Raw genomic sequence first — 17,922 nt, forward strand, 5'->3', positions numbered from 1 at the left:
AAATGTACTGCCTTAGAGGGTGGTTGAGATGGGACACCTCACGACCTTTAAAAACTACTTAGATGTCACTTGAAACATCATAACAATCTAAGCTGTGATTTAAGTGGTGGAAAGTGAGGCTGGAGCAGATTGAATGTTGTTTTTCTGTTAGTGCAGACTTGATGGGCTTCTTCTGTATTACACGATTCTATGATTTGATAATGTCTAGCCAATGCCCTGTATAACTGAAGGATTACCTCCATAATTTTGATTATATTTCTTCTCATGGTAAATGCTAATATCCTAACAGCTTTTCTAATTACTTGTGGTACTTGCATGCTAATCTTTTGTGATTCACGCATGAGGACACCCAGATCCCTTTTCATCTCTGAGCTCTGCAATCTCTCACTAATTAGATAATGTGCTTCCTTTTCTGCTTCCTGCCGACATTAACTATTTCACATTTTTCAATATTGTACTCCATTTGCCGCCTTTTTTCACTTAATCTACCAATATCACCTTGTAGCTTCCTTATGTTCTCTTCAGCACGTACCTTCTAAGCGACTTTTGTTGCCGTCACCAAATTCAGAAACAAGTCGGTCACTCCATCCAAATGATTTATTTGAATTATAAAAAGTCGAGACTTCCCTGTGGCACGTCACTCTTTCAAAGAACTCTGATAATTTGAGTGAACATGATTTTTCCTTTCACAAAACCATGTTGACATCTGTCTGATGACCCTGATATTTTCTGAATCTCTACCGTCTTCCAGGTGACAGATGGACTGCAGTTTCCCACTCTCCATCTCTTTCCCTTTTTGACAAAAGAAGTTTCATAAACATCTTCCCAATCTAATGGAACTTTCTCTGAATGTGGAAAATTTTGAACCCATCAACGGTCTCAGATAAAACAAAGAGCTGCAGGTGCTGCAGATCTGAAACAAACAAAAAAAGAAATTGGCATCAACTGCCTCATTGGTCACTTCTTTCCAAGACTAGGATGATGTCCATCAGAGCTAGAACCGACAACTTGCTTGGAACCACTACCTGGTGATTGAAATTTTCTGAAGTTTCCTCCTCCCTCTAACTTTCTGATTGACAGCGATTTTCCTGGTTGTTACTTATCTTCTCAATATTTAAGCCTGTTGCAAATTGCCTGTTCAACTGCAATCACCTTATCTGCCCTTAATAATTCTCCACACTCACTTTCTGTAGGGCGAACATTTTTAACTCCTTCCTTTTGTAAACCATCTATTAAAGCTTTTCCAATCTCTTTTTGTATTTCTTGCTAACTTTCTGTCATTATCTAATTTTCCCGACTTATTAAGTTTTTAGTCATGCATTTTTTGTATGCATTGAAAAATCTTTTGACAAGCCCTGAACTTTGCATAATTTTATGCTTTTTAATTAAGTTAATACATTCTTTAACTCTTTTAGTTCACCACAGAGGATCAGCCCCTTAGAATGTTTAATTTTTCCTGGATTGTATCTATTCCGTATTCTGAAATATACCACTAAGTGTCTGTCTCTGCATCTCTATTGATCTATCCTATAACCTAATTTGTCAATTCTCTTTGGGGGCTTTCTGTTTTTTTGACCATCACAATTGCCCTAATTTTTGTTTAAAATAACAGTATTTGTTCCATTCTTTTCTCGCAAACTGAACGTATAATTAAATCATGTTATAATCACTAGTAATAGTACCTTTTCTATGTGGTCATTAATTAATCCTATCCTACTGTTTAATATCTGGACTTGTATAGCCTGCGCTTTGGCTGGCTTTAGAGAATAGTGTTTGATTAGATTACTTAGTGTGGAAACAGGCCCATCGGCCCAACAAGTCCACACTGACTCTCCAAAAAGCAACCCACCCAGACCCATTCCCCTACATTTACCCCTTCACCTAACACTACGGGCAATTTAGCATGGCCAATTCACCTAATCTGCACATTTTTGGACTGTGGGAGGAAACCGGAGCACCAGGAGGAAACCCACGCAGACACGCGGAGAATGTGCAAACTCCACACAGACAGTTGCTTGAGGCAGGAATTGAACCCAGGTCTCTGGCGCTGTGAGGCAGCAGTGCTAACCACTGTGCCACCGTGCCGCCCTAACTGACTGGGAATCGAACCCGGGCCGCGGCGGTGAAAGCGCCGAATCCTAACCACTAGACCACCAGTGTTCTAAGAAAATCTTTCAAAAACTTTAATTAACTTTTGATTTTGGCTACCTTTCCCCACTTGAATTTTCCAGTGTATATGTAGACTAAAATTCCCTTATTGTCAACAATCCCCAACTATTCCTTCCTTTATACTCCTCTGCTCCACTATGTGTTTGCTGCCAGGGAACTGTCTATCATATCCCTCCAAACATTTCTTATTCATGTACTTATCCAAATGTCTTTTAAACATTGCAATTATACTCACATCCACCACTTTCTCTGGAAGGTCATTCCAAAAATAAACACTCTCTGTGTAGAAACAAAATGGCCTCATGTATTATTTAAATTCTTCTACTCTCACCTTAAAAATATGGCCCCCAAATCTTGAAATCCCTCATCCCAAGGAAAAGGCACTTGTCGTTCACCTTATCAAGACCACTACGCTCCAGTGAAAGAAGTCCCAGCCAATCATAATTCAAACCCTCCATTCCTGGCAACATGTTGGTAAATCTCTCCTGAAGTCTGCCCTTCTGATATGTCCTGTGCCCTTCAATATTCAGGTCCGAGGCTATATCATCCTGCTGCCATGCTTCTGGAATGGTTGTTACATCATGCTTTATTTATGGGGTTTGTTTCAAATGCAAATACATTCAGATATATGCACTCAGACACAGAGCCTTTGTGGGCTCTGCTTTATGTTTTGTGTAACTTCTTGCCTTATCAACTGACTTACTATTAGATTTTTACTGTCTACCCCTTCTTCACCTTCATTATTTCCCATCTCTCATTTGTTACCTATGCACTTTGATGTATCACATCTTCATAAAATTGATCCCTTGCCCTCCACTATATACTTTTTAAAACCTTTCTACTTCTTTCGTTACGTGGTTTGTTAGAACATTGATCCTATCATAGGTTAAGTGTAGACTATCCTAATGGTACAAGCCCCATTTTCCCTATGCTGATTGACCCATAAATTGGAACCCACTCATACTGTACCAGCCTTTGAGCCATGCATTCATCTCTCCAATCAGATTTGCCCGATGTTAATTTGTTCATGGCTCAGATAATAATCCAGAGTTCATTACCTTTGAGATTCTACTTTTTAATTTGGTGCCGATCTCCTCATATTGATTGTGTAGAGCATCACTCCTTGTCGTGCATGTGACATTGGTGCCTGTGTGAATCACATTGACTGCATCTGCTCCTTCCCACTGCAACTTCCTCTCGCGCTCTGCATTGGTCCCAATCTCTGGCACCTTCTGGGCTCACAGTGTTTGCTGCGGTGAACAATGTGTGAAGATGCTTTGATTTTAAGAAGTGTATTTTGTCCTGGTTGCTCTTCAAGGAAGGTTTTAAGTCAATGGCTGGGACTTCTTTCACTGGAGCGTAGTGGTCTTGATAAGGTGAACGACAAGTGCCTTTTCCTTGGGATGAGGGATTTCAAGATTTGGGGGCATATTTTTAAGGTGAGAGTAGAAGAATTCAAATAATACATGAGGCCATTTTGTTTCTACACAGAGAGTGTTTGTTTGTGGAATGACCTTCCAGAGAAAGTGGTGGATGTGAGTATAATTGCAATGTTTAAAAGACATTTGGATAAGTACATGAATAAGAAATGTTTGGAGGGATATGTGCCAAGCGCAGGCGGGTGGGACTAGTTTAGTTTGGGATTATGGTTGGCATGGACTGGTTGGACTGAAGGGTCTGTTTCTGTGCTGAATGACTCTGCTGGGCTTCAAATACTGCCTCCAGAAGTGGTTTCTAAACAATGTGCACTGGAAGTGTTTGGTGCCAAAGACATTGTTTGCTCCTTTGATTCCTTCATTTGGAATAAGGAACAGCATCCAATTAGGGAGAGAATAGCCCGTAGCACAGCCTCCTCAAGCCATGGATCCTGCCAGACAAGAACTGCCCAGGTCAATGCAGGTGGCTGAGAGCCCGGCACATCTATCAACTGGTATTGCTTATTTCAGTACCCGGGCAGAGACCCTCTACACTCTCTGATTAGGATGGGGACTACTTGCTCATTGTCCAAGTCATGGTTCATGAAGCACCTGGGATTCTCTCAGTGGTCCTCCGACTCCAAAGAATCTCACGTTGTAAATACTGCACGCAAGTTTATGCCACCTTTGAGCAGAAAACAGACATACCTTTTTCCGCAACAGTACAACTTCAGGTTGGCATGCACATAATGGAGCAACAATAGGTGTTTGAAAAGACAAGCCCAATGTTTGTGGGGAACCTGACTAATGCTCTTAGCAGCCCTGAGTCAGTGAGGAACAGATCCATCCATGAAAAGCTCTGCACTTGCTTTGCCAGAATAGAAAATCACCCAAACCAAAAATCTCCAGTTAAGTTGAGAGCTGTCAATGTTCAGTTCATTGTCGGTGATAATCTCTCAGGATGCCCCACTGACTCTTGATACTTTTGACAGCATCTTTGACTAACATCTCAGCTCTGAATATTCCACATGCCTTGTGACTTTGCTGTGCTCACAGCCATGAATTCCGTCTCCCTCTGTTCTCTCTGCAGGTTGCCTTCACTGCCACCTTTACTCCAAGAGAATGTCGGACAGGGGTTTGCAAGGAGAAGGCTGAGGCCCACTTGTATTTCTGAAAAAGTCATGGACCTGACGAGGCACTTTCTAGCCTTTGAGCTATACCTTAGAGATTGGAGGGCAGAAAAAGGAAGTTGAGCATGCATGACATGTTTTGATAGTCGTTGGTTTCTTACTTATTGCATTAATTATCTTTTGTATGCAATATAGCATCAAACAACAATGCAGAATCACACCATAACCTGTATCCACACCATAAACAATACTGTTGGTGCAATGACCACTGTTCCTGGTACTAGTACCAAATACCAGAATATACTGGTCTTGTACTGGTCCAACGGTACTGGTTTTCCCTCTGCAGTAGCATCTCCTGAGTGTAAATGATCATGGAAGAGATTATACCCAGACTTGGACCAGTCCAACACCAGGACAGAAGCATAATGTGACAGTTTTGGGATTGTAGCCATCTTAAATTAGATCTGAATAAGATGCTGAGACAACATTTTCAGTTTTAGCCAAGATTATAAGCACAAATGTTGGAAATGACACTTGAATGCAATGTTTTGGAATGAGACCTTATTTGCTTCCACAGACAACAGTGTACCACAAAACCAAGACTCTTAATTAGATAGAAAATGGAGAAATAAAGTGAGAATTGTGCATACAATCGTTTTACCTTGAAATGTATGTGTGTGTTTAACGCCAATATCAATGCACACAAGTTTGAAAAGGAAGAGTGTTTAACAAAATGTAGTCTGCACCATCAAAATACCCAGGGCACACAGAACAATGTACCTAATCTTCATAATATTCTTGGAAGGAATCTCCTGCAGCTTCTTTCAAACATATCCCTGCCACTGAACATTTACACTTGGAAATGATGATCACTTCCTTTGCTAGATTGATGAATTAAAATAACTGCTCAGAAATATTGAAGTATGGCATAATTTTATATAATGTTGTATTTTCTGTGACGAAAAACGAGGAATTAATTAAGTAGGACCAAGTTGTTATGTGAAAGTATTGCAAAAGGTCACATTCACAGCTGCATGGAGAATCATGTGCTGTGGATAGGGCACTGGCCTAAAGCAGGCTTCTTAATCAGGCTTCAGGGCAACCAGTATTAAATACAAAGAGTTTGAACCTTTCCAAGTCTAAAGCGAGATTATTTCTCACAAGTGGGAATGAGAAGACAGCCAAAAGACATAATGGAATATTTGATTTTGCTGTTCTCAAGCAGATTGAGGATGAGGCACTTTCTGGCCTTTGAGCTGGACCTTGGAGATTGTATGGCAGAAGAGCAATATGAACAGCTGGTCAGGCAGCTTCCAAGGAGCAGGAGAGGCGACATTTGGAGCATAAGCTCTCCATCAGGAATGACATTCCTGCTGCTCGGATGCTGCTTGACTGGCTGTGCACCACAGTTTTTGATTCTGATCTCCAACATCTGCCATCCTCACTTTCTCCTAGAAAAATAATGTGACATATTAACGGGAATTAGTATAGCACCGATGTGAAGTACTGAAATAGTAGGATAAAGATGAGGAAAAGTAAGTTGAACCAAGGAGCAGAAGATTAACAAAGATTGGGATTCTCAGCCCCCTGACGTTATATTGGAAGAGGCTGAGTCACCAAAGGGAACCATCATCACTGTCACTGGTGGTCTCTCGCAAACAAGGATGACTCTCTTCCACGTTCAGGGTGAGTCTGAAAGTGGCTGTTCAGATCGATATGGCTACCATTGGCTCTGTTACACTTGGGGTAGATAGTGGTCGTGTGAAGGGGTGGGTGTGGCATTACTGTGGCAACGTGCTCCTTTCGCTGGTTTCACTTGGCTTCTGCCTTTTCCCGACGGCAAGTCTCAAGGCTGCTCCTCCTCCACTTTGGACGCTCTTGGGCCAGTGATTGCCAGGTGTCTGTGGGAATGCTGCACTTTGCCAGTGAGGCCTTGATGGTATTACCAAAGAGAACACACACAATGAGACAGGTTTAGCAGATGTCTATGGGGGAGTCTTTCTAGGTGCAGTGCAGTGCACAAAAAAAAAGGTTATGGACTTTATAATGTATTGAATTATTAACTCTTGCAGTAAAAATTAAGACTTTGCGGTTGGTATTTATACTTTTGTTTCAATCTAGTGAATGAAAGAGGAACTAATCTTGTGTCAGTGCTGATCATGCCTCTCAGAAGCTAGTTTAAGTTGAGTCACACAGGGTTACTGTAAGAGTTCTATTGTCACTCATGTGGAGAGATTGAAATCTGAGAGTGTACACATCCAACTGACCTTGAGTATGAACCGATGAAATCAATTACTGGGAAGAACATGTAAGAGTAGTGAGCCAACCGTCATATTTTATAAATAAGTAAGCAATGAGCTATTTTGAAAAAAGAGCAACAAACAAGTCATGAATTTGTGATCAAATTCTGAGAGAGTAAAAATTCAATGTAAAAAACAACTGTTTACTTGGGGGTTACATTTCTTTAGCAGTAACCAATAAGCATGTCCAGCAACATTTCAACACTCACTACATCTGAGTAAAAAAAATGAAATATTTGATTCCTGAACTTAATGATATCGGCACGATGAACAGGTAACTCGAACAGGTTGGCACATTTATGAGAAAAGGAATAGCATTTTAGCATACTGAAGACCTCTTTGTTAATACCGTTTGAATCGTAGAATCCCTACAGTGTGGAAACAGTCCATTCGACCCAACAAAGAACATCCCACTCAGATCCATCCCCTACCCTATAACCCCACATTTCCCATGGCTAATCCATCTCGCCTACACATTCCTGGACACTATGGGGCAATTTAGCATTGTCAATCCATCTAACCTACACAACTTTGGACTGGGGGGAGGAAACTGGAGCAGCCGGAGGAAGTCCACACAGACACATGCAAACTCCACTCAGCCTGAAGGTGGAATTGAACCTGGGTCCCTGGTGTTGTGAGCCACCATGCCACCTCAAATAAAAATGCAGACTGTACCAATGTGCTCCCGGATTGCTGTAGTCATGTCACCTCTACCTGAGGCACTGGCTGGGGATTGGCAGCCTACAGCAACCCATGTCCAGCCCAGACTATATCTTGAGAGCTCAGAACATAGTGCCATGAGTGGAGCTGGGATTGAATGCTGAAAGGCTATAAAAACAGCACTGACAGAGAGAGTGACTATGGAATATTGACAACTCTGAAAGCTGCTCCAGGCAACTGAGGCACATGGATTGACTAGGCAGGCCCTTCACTCACACTTACAGAGCTCTTGCCCTCACAGCATCCTGGCCTTACATTACTTTTGTCTTACTCTTTTGTGCTTTGACCCCCTCAACCAAAGGCACGAGGCTGACTCTTCTGCTCCCGTGAACTGCACAAACACAGAGGAGAGAAGCTTGTCAACAGGTCTCAGTCAAATCACCAGGGGGAGCCTTTGCTCTGGGAGTCCTGCAGAGTCAATCAAGGGCAGTGTCCAATGCCAGTTACCAGTCCAGGGGTTTGAAAATTGTCAGGCATCATTCAGTGATGGTTAAAGTCATATTCCCATCAGATGGTAGACTGGTGAGCAAGGTTAGATCTCATGGAATACAGGGAAAACTAGCCATTTAGATACAGAACTAGCTTGAAGGTAGAAGATAGAGGGTGCTGCTGGAGGGTTGCCTTTCAAACTGGAGGCCTGTGGCCTCTGGTGTGCCACAAGGATCGGTGCTGGGTTCACTGTTTTTGGTCATTTATATAATTTTTAAATTCATTTGTGGGGCTTGGGTGTTGCTGGCTGGCCAGCATTGATAGCCCATCTCTATTTGCCCCTTGAGAAGGTGGTGGTGAGCTGCTTTCTTGAATCGCTGCAGTTCCACTTGCTGTGGATTGACCCACAATACTGATAGGGAGGGAATGTGAGGAATTCGACTCAATGACTGTGAAGGAACGGCAGTATATTTCTATGTCAGGGCGGTGAGTAGCTTGGAGGGGAACTTGCAGGTGGTGGTGTTCCCAAGTACCTGCTGCTCTTGCCTTTCTAGATGAAAGTGGTCATGGGTTTGGAAGGTGCTGCCTAAGGATCTTTGGTGAATTTAAATGATTTGGATGTGAACAAAGGAGCTATAGCAAGTAACTTTGCAGATGACATCAAAATTGGAGGTGCAGTGCACAGCAAAGAAGGTTACCTCAGAGTACAAGAGGATCTTGATCAGATGGGCCAATGGGCTGAAGAGTGGCAGATGGAGTTTAAGTTAGATAAATGTGAGGTGCTGCATTTTGAAAAGGCAAATATTAGCAGGATTTATACACTTAGTGGTAAAGTCCAAGGGAGTGTTGCTGAACAGAGAGATCTTGAAGTGCAGGTTCATAGTTCCTTGAAAATGGAGTCACAGGTAGATAGGATAGTGAAGAAGGCATTTGGTATGCTTTCCTTTATTGGTCAGAGCATTGAGTATATGAATTAGGAGGTCCTGTAGCAGCTGTACAGAACATTGGTTAGGCCACTTTTGGAATTGTGTGTGTAAGTCTGGTGTCCTTTCTATCGGAAAGATGTTGTGAAACTTGAAAGGGTTCAGAAAAGATTTACAAGGATCTTGCCAGAGTTGGAAGATTTGAATTATAGGGAGAGGTTGAACAGGCTAGGGTTGTTTTCCCTGGAGCGCGGAGGCTGGGTGGTGACCTTATAGAGTTTTATTAAATCATGAGGGGCATGGATAGGATAAATAGACAAAGTCTTTTCCCTAGGGTGGGGGAGTCCAGAACTAAAGGGCATAGTTTTAGGGTGAGAGAGGAAAGATATAAAAGGGACTTATGGGGCAACTTTTTCACGCAGAGGGTGGTGTGTGAATGGAATGAGCTGCCAGAGGAAGTGGTAGAGGCTGGTACAATTGCAGCATTTAAAAGGCATCTGGATGGGTGCATGAATAGGAAGGGTTTAGAGGGATATGGGCCAAATGCTGGCAGATGGGACTAGATTAGGTTCGGATATCTGGTCGGCATGGATGAGTTGGACCGAAGGGTCTGATTCCATGCTGCACATCTTTATGACTCTTCGACACTATAAAAAGTGAGCAGCCAATTTTTGGCAGCCCACCACCTGCCTTAACTTATTCTGCTATTTTCTGGACTGCTTTCCTCCCAGAATGAGAGAGAGAGAGAGAGGCATGTATTAAAGGAGATCAATGGGGGTGGCACAGCTGCTTTGTTGGGGCGGTTGGAGAAGTTTGCGTGAGTAGGTGTGCAAAGTTGAGTGATGAGCAAGGATAGTGGTGCTGGAAGTTGGGGTGGGTGACAGCGAGTGAGGGCATACTGTGAAATCGAGTTGTTGTGTTAAAAAGGTGTTTAATAAGCTATAATCCCTCTCAATAGATGACTCACTGCCATGTAGTAAGAATCTCATCTTGATGATTTGTAAATACCTAAAAGATGCCAGACTTCTCATTGCAATTTAGGCAAAAATACCACCAAAGCCCTTGTCATTCAGCCCCTGATAAGATTCCGCATGTTGAATTTGACAGAGAAATACCTTGCTCAAACCAAACGATCACAATATGGCTCTCCACATTTTGCAGGATGTAGTGGTGCATGGATACACCAGAGCATCAAGGACACATCCATTACTCCAACAGTGGATTGGGCAGACAGAGATGAATGGTAACCCCTTGGTAACGTATTGTACAAGGGAAATAGAGTCATTATCTGAATGAATTGAGAAGTGAGGTGCTAAACTCCATCCATTGAAGGCACCAGGGAGTAGAGTTAAGCCTGAGGAAGGCAAGAGATTGTTGTACCAGCCAAACATGAGGAACATCAGGCAGTGGAGTGTTTGCAATGAGTACCAAGCTACATAAGCTCGAGAGACTCTGATAATAAGAGACGGTGCAGAATAGATTTACCAGGGTGTTACCATGCTGGAGGGTTTGAGTTACATGGAGAGGTTGGATAAGCTGGTGACCTGACAGAGGCTTATAAAATCATGAGGGGCATAGATAAGGTGAATAACAAAGGGTAGAGGAGTTCAAAACCAAAGGGCATAATTTCAAATTCAGAGGAGAAAGACTTAAAAGGGACCTGAGGGGAAACCTTTTCACACAGAGGAAGGTTTGTGCGCGGAATGAACTGCCAGAGGAAGTGGTAGATGCAGGTACATTTAGAATATTTAAAGTCACTCCGACAAGTACATGAAGAGGAAAGGTTTAGAGAGATATGGGACAAGCACAGGCAAATGAGACCAGTTCAGTTTGGTAAACTTAGTCGACATGAACAAGTTAGACTGGATGGTCTGTTTCCATGCTGCATGACTCTATGATACAGGACCCTCCAACCACAAGGGATGAACTCGGATTTCACCAGTTTCCTCATTTCCCCTCCCCCCACCTTGTCTCAGTCTAATCCATCGAATTCAGCACCGCCTTCCTAACCTGCAATCTTCTTCCCCTGGATGCTGCCTGACCTGCTGCGCTTTTCCAGCAACACATTTCCAGCTCTGATCTCCAGCATCTGCAGACCTCACTTTCTCCTCACAGGACCATCCCAGACAGACCACTGGTGAGGTGGGAATAGATCATGTCAATCTCACAGGAATTGATTACATTGCCACAGTGGGGTAAGATTCCAACCATTAGCAGGTTGACCAGCTGACTTCAATGACTACTGATGAAATTGACAAATGCCTGGAAACATACTTTGGCTCTCAGTTTACGAGTGAAAAAACCCAGCTATTTTATAAGGGATTAGTTAATCCAACACCATGCACTCATCTCCTCACTATCCCCAGTCAAATGGAAGGGCTGAGGTAGCAGTGAAAGTCAGCAAAGGGGTCAGATAGGGATTGAGCATATCCCATCCAGATATGCCTCAAGGCAGGGCTTGAGTGGAGAAAGACACTTCCTCAAGACATGAAGAGCAGTCCAGTCCAACCACACACAAGCCATTTCTCTAATAGCAAAATAGAACTGAAACCAGAAGCAAGAACAGGTGCCAGTGACAAAATAAAATTGCAATGGCAGAATACCAAACTTCATTTTGACAAGTCTTCAAACCAATTTCCTGAGGTTATTGTTGTAGAGCAAATCAGGATACAAACTTTCATGCTGTCAACATGAATCAGCTCAAGTGGACATTTGGAAACAGTGTAGAGCAGTTGTCACCGCCATTGTACACAGCCAAAGTGAATGAGCAGATATCCCAACTCAATCATCTCATCCACTTCCAGTAGTCCCCAGCATCACAGATACCAGTCTGCAGTCAATTCAATTCACTCCATGTAATGCCAAGAAACAGTTGGATATTGCAAAGGCAATGGACCTGGATAACATTCCAGCAAAAGATTTGTGCTCCAGAACTTGCTGCTGTCCGAGCCAAGCTGTACAGCACAGTTACAACACCAGCATCTACCCAGCAATGTGAATGATTGCCCAGTTATGAACTGTACATAAAAAGCAGGACAGATCCAACCCAACCAATTACCGCCCCATCAGTCCACTCTTCATCATTCATAAAGTGATGGAAGTCATCAACAGTGCTATCAAGCAGCACCTGCTTAGCAACAACCTGCTCAGTGTCGCCCAGTTTGGGTTCCCCCAGGGTCACTCAGCTCCTGACCTCATTACAGCCTTGGATCAAACATGGACAAAAGAGCTGAATTCCAGAGGGGAGGGGAGAGTGACAGCCCTTCACATCAAGGCTGCACTTGACTGAATGTGGCATCAAGGAGCCCTGGCAAAACTGGATTCAGTGTGAATCCAGTTAGAATCATTCCTGATGCATAGGAAGGTAGTTGTGATCACTGGAGGTCAGTCACCTCAGCTCCAGGACATCTCTGCTAAGCCCAACCATCTTGAGCTTCTTCATCAGTGACCATCCCTCCATTATAAGGTCAGGAGTGGAGATGTTTGCTGATGTCTGCACGATGTTCACCACCAATCATAATTCTTCAGATACCGAAGCAGCCCATGTTCAAATACGGCAAGACCTGGAAAACAGTCAGGTTTTGGTTAATATGTGACAAACAACATCATCACCATACAACTGTCAGGCAATGACCATCTCCAAAAAAAGAGAATCTAACCATTCCCCTTTGATAACTACCAATTTCCCCACCATCCAGGTGGTTACCTAGGGGTTACCATTGACCAGAATCACAATTGGACTTGTCCACATAAACATAGTGTCTGTAAGAGAGAGTCAGAGTCCTAGAATTCCACAGTGAGTAACGCATCTCCTGACTCCCCAAAGCCAGCCCACCATCTACAAGGCGCAAGTCAGGAGTCTTGTCTGGATGGGTGCAGCTCCAATAACACTCAAGAAGCTTTACACCATCCAGGACAAAGCAACCTGCTTGATTGGCATCACATCCACAAACAGTCAGTTCTACCACCACCAACATTTAGTGGCAATAGTGTGCACTATCCGTAAGTTGTACTGCAGGAATTCACCAAAGGCAGCACCTTCCCCAAACCAACAACCACTTCCATCTAGACAGAGAAGGGCAGCAGATGCATGGCAACATCACGAGCTGCAAGTTTCTCTCCAAGCCACTCACTATCCTGACTTGGAAATATATTCTTCAGTGTCACTGGGTTAACATCCTGGAGTGCTCTCCCTAACAGCACAATGGGAAATACCTATACTAATTGGACTGCAGTGGTTCAAGAAGGCATCTCACCACTACCTCTCAAAGGGCAACTAGGGACGGACAATAAATATCGAGAGAGCCCACATCCCCTTATTCCATGACTGACCGAGAGAAAACACAAACACAACAGAAGAAGCCACTCCTCAACAGCAGGCAGTGAATCAGTAAGATGTGAACTCATCATCTGCACAGTCCGTAGACCAATAATCTGTCCCTGGGGGCTTCAACAACACGCAATAGAAATTGAATAACATCAGGTACCTTGTCAATAATGAGTGACATGGGAATTATATTCCCTGGGGAAGAAACATCACACAGATTAACAGTCAATGTCAACATATACATATATATGGGTCAAAAGGTGTGGCGCTGGAAAAGCACAGCCACTCAGGCAGAATCCGAGGAACAGGAGAGTCAATGTTTCAAGCGTAAGCTTTCTCCATATATGTGTATGTGCACCATCAAGAGACGAGCATGATATAATATGTGTGTGTGTATGTGCACATGTAATGTGTGTAATACCTATATAGAGACTAATGAAAATACTAACTTGCTAAGTCATCTGCATACAGAGTAGTTTCAGTAACTGAACATATATGTGATAATACGTGCATGTTTTGAGGGCTGCCACTTTGCAGATGTGAGTCACAGTACAGACCTTGAGAGCTCATAACAAACGTTGCCACCAATAAACTCTTGCTTAAAGATCTTCTTGGAAGAACTTGTGTCAAAATACTTTGCTGGGAAAATGCTCCATCCATGCAGACCTGGCTTCTTTTGTATCTTTAACTTTCATTGACTGACCGTTAGTGGCCATGTCTTATTGACCTAAACCTTAAACCTCACCGTGGTTTCCTTCTTTAAGACACTTGTCACTATCCATTTCTTTGTCCAGGGTTTTGTTTACCGATTCTAATATCAGTTTAGATATTACCATATATAACTGTATCACATTAAATTTTCTAACTCAACCAGTGAAACACTTTGAGGTAGTTTATCATGTTAAAGACACTATCTAATTTCAAATTGTTAAAGGGGATGCATCATTGTAATTAGCATGTACCGTACCTTACAAAATTGTGCTGAGCTCTATTAAGGATTTTACTCTGCGGCTTCTATCACACTCAACAACAGCATTGATAAACACACAAAAGAATGAAAGAGTGCTCTCATAATTCAGTTTTCTAGCTGTAGCTTAGTTTGGGTGGAAGGAGGCTGGTTTTATTCAATGGAGATCTTGTCTGGACTCAGACATGAGTGGTCTTGTTATGGAACATGGCCTCTGGAGGCCTCAGACAGCAAGGAAAAGTGCAACTGGTTTGAGTCACACATTTAAGACACGGGAAAGTAGATGGATTGAGGTTGGCATGCTCACTGAAGGATATGAGGTCATATCCATTTGAATAAATGGAGTGCTACTTTGGGATTCCATCTGAAATGAAATGGGATTGGCAGAATCAATGAAGGTGGTGTGAAGGGAAGGATAATGGGATCAGGAACAGTTAAAATAAGAACATAACTAAGTTGCTGTTAGACTACATGTACATTTCCTTTCCGCTGACTAACGTTCCAGAGACATGCATCATCTTGTGCTTCAAAGCCTCGCTAGATTTTTGCAAAACACTTGAAGGTTTTTCCAGGCCGAGGAAGTATTTTAACATTTTCTCATAAAGTCACTGGGAATAATTTTGATTTGGAGGAGCCAGTGTTGGACTGGGGTGTACAAAGTTAAAAATCACACAACACCAGGTTATAGTCCAACAGGTTTGTTTGGAGGCATCAGCTTTCGACCAGGTTATAGTCTGACAGGTTTATTTGGAAGCACTAGCTTTCAAAAGCTAGTGCCTCCAAATAAACCTGTTGGACTATAACCTGGCATCGTGTGAAATAATTTTGTATTCAGCTGAATTCAAAGAGATGACCAAGCCCATTCAGAAATTATTTGCTTTTCAATTACCTTTATTGAGTTCCCAATTACATTTCAATGATCAACTTGGAGCTGAATCATTCAAGGTTTACTGGAAAATGTTATTCTTAATTGCTATAAAACACAATAATAGTATTTTGGCATAATCTTATTCACTTCAGAAGCTGCCATGTACTGCTCTTCAATATTGTCTGGCCTTCTGAAGGTCTGAAGAATAATTACTGGCAGTACAAAGAGAATCTTCATCCTGGAATGGCTACTGAAGGTACTTTTACAAAAGGCAGGAATGACACTGGAAAATAATTTTCTAAGAAGCCATTACTGGAAATTCTGGAAATCCATTCTTAGGGTGCTTGCAATATGTGAATGTAAATTACAGGTAGGCAGGAGTGCTGAATTATCTTTTTCCCTGGTTCTGTTATGCTGTACATGGAAATCTTATGCCATCTCAGTGACTCCTGTCATTGGTTTGGCCTTCGATGGTACATTGACAGCAATGTTCATCTGCTGAGAAATGAGTCCTACTGTTTTGTATGTTGCTTCACTAACCCTCATCATCTGGTCACACTCGTTTGAGTTGCTCCTTTCATTTCTGCCATCTGTTACCTGGGCACTGTAACTAAAGCAACGGAGTGGGTCAAGGACCTCAGTAATGCCTGACGGAAATTAAAATTGAGTAGTAGGAAAGGGATTAATTTTAAACAAGGACTTACTTATATTCCACTATTTCCTTATTGTGTAGTTAAGAATATTCATGGCTGAGAGATTGCCGCAAAGCTGACTATGTGTGTATATGGCAGTTGACTACAGCAATCTCCCAGACCAGCTTGCACTTGAATATCTAGATTTGCTTTGTTACCTCATTCAGAAATCTTTCGTCTCTTTCTGACATGAATGCATTCTAACTGGATATGGAATAATTTTGAACAGGCAAAGGGGTTTGATGAGGGTTGCTTTCAAAACAATTGAGAAACAGTAATGGACCCATGAACCCATAGATTAGGACAACTCAAGGTCAGAATAAGTGAAGGTAACCACAAGTGACAAATCTTTCACTGATATAAAACAGAGAACTGAAGATGCTGAAGAACTGAAATACCACAAAAAGAGAAACTGCTGGAGAAACTCAGCAGGTCTGGCAGGATGCGTGGAGAGACAGCAGTGTTGACGTTTCATGTCGGGTGTCCAATTTTGAGTTCAGGTATTTGTTAGCAGAATTTGATGGTGATCATGAGTATGAGTACTACTTAACTTTAACAGAACTGTAATGTTCTTGATAACATGCTTGAACTTTTTCCTCATATGAAAACAGGATAATATTCTTTATGTAGGCATTGGAACAGTGCTGTCATGCTCATCAGAGGAGTACATTTTATCTAAGACAGATAACATCCCACTGATGGTTAAATGTACCACTATGTCAAGCAATGGGTTCTACTCAATATGTTACTGAGTCAATTGAGGTATATTGTATCCTAACACATGGCAGGTAGGTGATTAGGTCAGCTACTATGTTTAAGAATTAACCATCTGTATCCTGACTTCAGCTTACCTCTAATCTATCCACTTCTGGTTTCCATGGAGACAGAATGGCAGATAGACAATCAATCTGTTCCCAGGAGGCAGGCTGGTAATTTTAATATTACAAGAAGGCTGGCTACATGAATGCTGATGAATTCTGGGATACCTTGCCTCATGAAAGCCAACAATTGAAGGATGGTGAGAATTCTTGTGTCTGAGAGGACGGGTGCTTTTCCACAGGACTGCTGGATTTGGCACCTGTCCCTGACAAGTCACCCTGCTTCTCTCCTTCAGTTTCCATCTTTCAGATACTCCTTAAAAACCTACTTCTCATCTCCTTATGTGACTAGGTGTCATATTTTCATTTCATTATGTTCCTTTTCAAAATGAGCCTGGTGACATTTTGTTGCATTTTAGGTGCTGTACAAATGTAAGGAATATTAAAAGCAAGCCAAGCACTGGATAAATGAAAAGGGCTGGCATTCAAAGTGAAGGAGGTAGATGTGGTATCCATTTTATAAACTACTGCTTATACATAAGAACCAACTCAGAACTGCCTGAAATCATTGAGATATGTTGGAATTTTACAACATTAATCTGACAGTGAACCTTACTCTCAGCCTTCCTGCGCAAGGACTACTTGTCAGTTTAATGCTTTCGAAATGCGGGGAAATGTGTATTATTTATTGAAATCATGTTATGCCTTGCCAGGTACTCTTGACAAAGTGCAGTTTGTAGAATTCAAAAGAGTACAAATTGTCTCTAGCTATCAGCAACCATATACAAGACCCCTGGGAACTCCTGCACGGAGATGAACATATGAATTAGGAACAAAGGTGGACCATTCAGCCCTTCTAGCCTGCTCCTCTGCTTAATAAAATCATGGCTAAACTGATTATGTCCTCCACTCCACATGTGCACCAACCTCCAATAGACTTTGACTCCCATTAGGCAAGAATGTATCTTTCTCCACCTTAAAGTTACTTGATGATCCTACCTCCACCACTTTCTGTGGTAGAGCATTCCACAGAGTCACAGCGCTCAGAAGAAAAAAAAACTCTGTTTCCATCTTAAGTGGGAGATCCAATGTTTTTAAACTGTACCCTTTAGTTCTCAGCTCTTCCATGGGAGGAAGCCCTGTTAATTCCTCTCAGGACTTTGC

This window comes from Chiloscyllium plagiosum, chromosome 27 (genome assembly GCF_004010195.1).
Source record: "Chiloscyllium plagiosum isolate BGI_BamShark_2017 chromosome 27, ASM401019v2, whole genome shotgun sequence".
NCBI lineage: Eukaryota > Metazoa > Chordata > Chondrichthyes > Orectolobiformes > Hemiscylliidae > Chiloscyllium > Chiloscyllium plagiosum.